At 33.2% G+C, this 2626-nt stretch overlaps 1 protein-coding gene and 1 pseudogene across 6 annotated transcripts in view; both read left to right on the top strand.

Annotated features, from left to right (window-relative positions):
- The window catches only part of LOC107745321 (band 4.1-like protein 1), a 349703-nt gene that overhangs the window by 205326 nt on the left and 141751 nt on the right, over nucleotides 1-2626 (top strand). The gene's annotated exons all lie outside the window — the stretch shown is intronic.
- Nucleotides 1-2626, top strand: part of LOC107745322 (putative nuclease HARBI1) — a 4546-nt pseudogene that overhangs the window by 1221 nt on the left and 699 nt on the right.

The following is a 2626-nucleotide window of genomic DNA, read 5'->3' as shown; positions in this document are numbered from 1 at the left end:
AATTTTTAAGGTATGCATAGGTGAAATATTATCTCAGTTTCAAGTGATGGAATGTAAGGACTATTTGTCTAATGAAACAAGGATTTTTCCTGTTATGATTTATTGTTATTTCTACACATTGGCTAATTTGTCTGTAACAGAGTTGACAAACAATACCATAAAGACATCTGTTTTTTCATTAAAAGTAAAAAGGAAGTAACTTGTGTTTGGCAAGCACTGAATTATTAAAATTAAATATGTTTTCAATAAGATACTGAAAAAAAATGTTAGTGAAAAGTTTTTTTTCTTAACTTTCTGCAATGCCAAATGTATCTCCAATTATAGAATTATATGCAAGATGATTTTTATTTTCAGTGAAATGAATCATTAACACATATGACAATGATCTACTGTACATTTCATCTACAGATGACTTGTGATCATGAATACATGATCATAAGCTTGGATGCCAAATGGCCTGGCTCAGTGCATGACTCACGGATTTTCCGTGAGTCTGTGCTGTGTCAGCGCTTTGAGGAAGGCAAGTTAAATTTGGAACAGTACAAAACAACTTAGTGTTCATTTTAATTGACAAAGCAAAACTTATACAATTTTCCCCTTTTCTGTTCTGTGACAGGGCTTTTTGATGGTCTGTTGGTAGGAGACAGGGGTTATGCATGCCAGAGATTTTTACTAACCCCCTATCCTGACCAATGTTCCCTCTAAGCTGCGCGCGCGCGGCCGCGCAGAAGAAATAATGTGCCGCGCACACGCAAAAATGAGCTGGGAAAGCCATTTGATTGTATTCAAGTAAAAATGAAAGAACTGCAATGATCGGTTAAACCACTATAAAGTTGATATCGCTATAGAGTTAGAAACGGTGAATGCGGTTTACAGGTTTCATAGAAAGAGAATGATGTGCGCCAAATGAGTCGCTGTAGAAACCGAATACTTCAGTGGTTGCGGACGAAATAGCTCAAATCGAGAGCCAACGCAAACGCAATGACGTGAAATAAAACGTCCTCGTGTTTTAAAGAAGAGTGGCTTGATTAAGTGCTGGAAATAGCGGATGATGGGCACAGAACGGTAACAAAACTCAGAGATATTTACAGTCACACACAGGTGTATTGTGCAAACTGTACTTCATAGAGATGATTAGATAGCTATAGAAGCCATCACATTCACGTTTTTTTTTCTTTGAAAATATTGAACTTGCAGATCTCAGTTTAAATGCTTCAGTTTGTTTTCTATTCTCTTTTATCAGTTTAAATGCTTCAGTTTGTTTTGATATTATATTATATTAGGCCTATATTATAAACCTAATAAATAATTGACCTTGTTTTTTAATGGAGTCACTTATGCTCATCAAGGCTGTATTTATTTGATAGAACAGCATTTATTAAAAATAGAAATCTTTTCTAGCAATGTAAGTCTTTACTATCACTTTTTTTCCATTTAACACATCCTTGCTGAATAAAAGTATTAATAAAAAAGAAAAAAAATGTACTGACCCCAAACTTTTGAATAGTATAGTGTATATTGTAACGCAAAATTTCTATTTTGAATAAACACTGTTCTTTATAACTTTTTATTTATCAAAGAATCCTGAAAAATATCACCGGTCCCAAAGAATATTAAGCAGCACAACTGTTTCCAACATTGATTTTAAATTAAGTTTTAGTTTCTCTTTTATTGTCTCCCTTAGGAGAAATTTGTCTTAGGCAACCGGGAGAGCAGATCAAACATTATTAATAAAAAAAAATATTATTACACCATTCCAAAACATATAATTCCTATACAATCCTAGTAATACACCAACATTACATGTTACCCATCACATTACCCTCACCCACACAACAATTTCAATCACTTATTCAATAATTTGACAGATAATGGAATTAGAGAAAATTTGTATCTTTTCAGCTTACAGATTGGAACCCTATATCTCCTGCCCGAGGGCATTAGCTCATACTCCTTATGGAGAATATGGCTTTGGTCACCAATAATTTTAAGACTCTGCTTCCTAACAGACCTCTCAAAAATGTCCTGAAGAGAAAGTGGAGACAACATACCAATTATTTTTCCAGCTCTTCTAACCACATTTTGAAGTTGTGACCTAAGTTTAACAGTCAAATTTCCAAACCATATTGTAAAACCATAACATATTATAGATTCAATAGCTGATCTGTAAAACAGTAACATGATAGTTTTATCCACCCCATAAACCCTGAGCCTTCGCAAAAAATGCAAGCGCTGACTAGCTCGTGTACAAACATAGTCCACTTGATGACTCCATTGCAGCTGAGAATCAAAGTAGATACCTAAATACTTATATATTGTTACCTGCTCAACTTCCTCCTCATTAACTAAAATCGGACGGATCATGTGACACTGAAAATTCAGCTTTGCTTTACATGAATAAATTAAATTAAAGTATATTAAAATAGAAAACTTTTATTCTAAATTGCAATAGTATTTCACAATATTATTTTGTGAAATAATATTCAGTATTTTTGATCAAATAGATACAGCCTTGATGAGCCTAAGAAACTTCTTTTAAAAATTGACTGATCCCAAACTTTTGAACGGCAGTGTTTTATACTGTAAAAATATTTTCTCAGGTAACCTAAAATGTACATCATTTAGT

The sequence above is a fragment of the Sinocyclocheilus rhinocerous genome, unplaced genomic scaffold (genome assembly GCF_001515625.1).
Source record: "Sinocyclocheilus rhinocerous isolate Xijiao unplaced genomic scaffold, SAMN03320098_v1.1 scaffold1730, whole genome shotgun sequence".
Classification (NCBI taxonomy): Eukaryota; Metazoa; Chordata; class Actinopteri; order Cypriniformes; family Cyprinidae; genus Sinocyclocheilus; species Sinocyclocheilus rhinocerous.
Note: the sequence above shows the minus strand (reverse complement) of the source record. Positions and strands in the feature narration are given on the sequence as shown.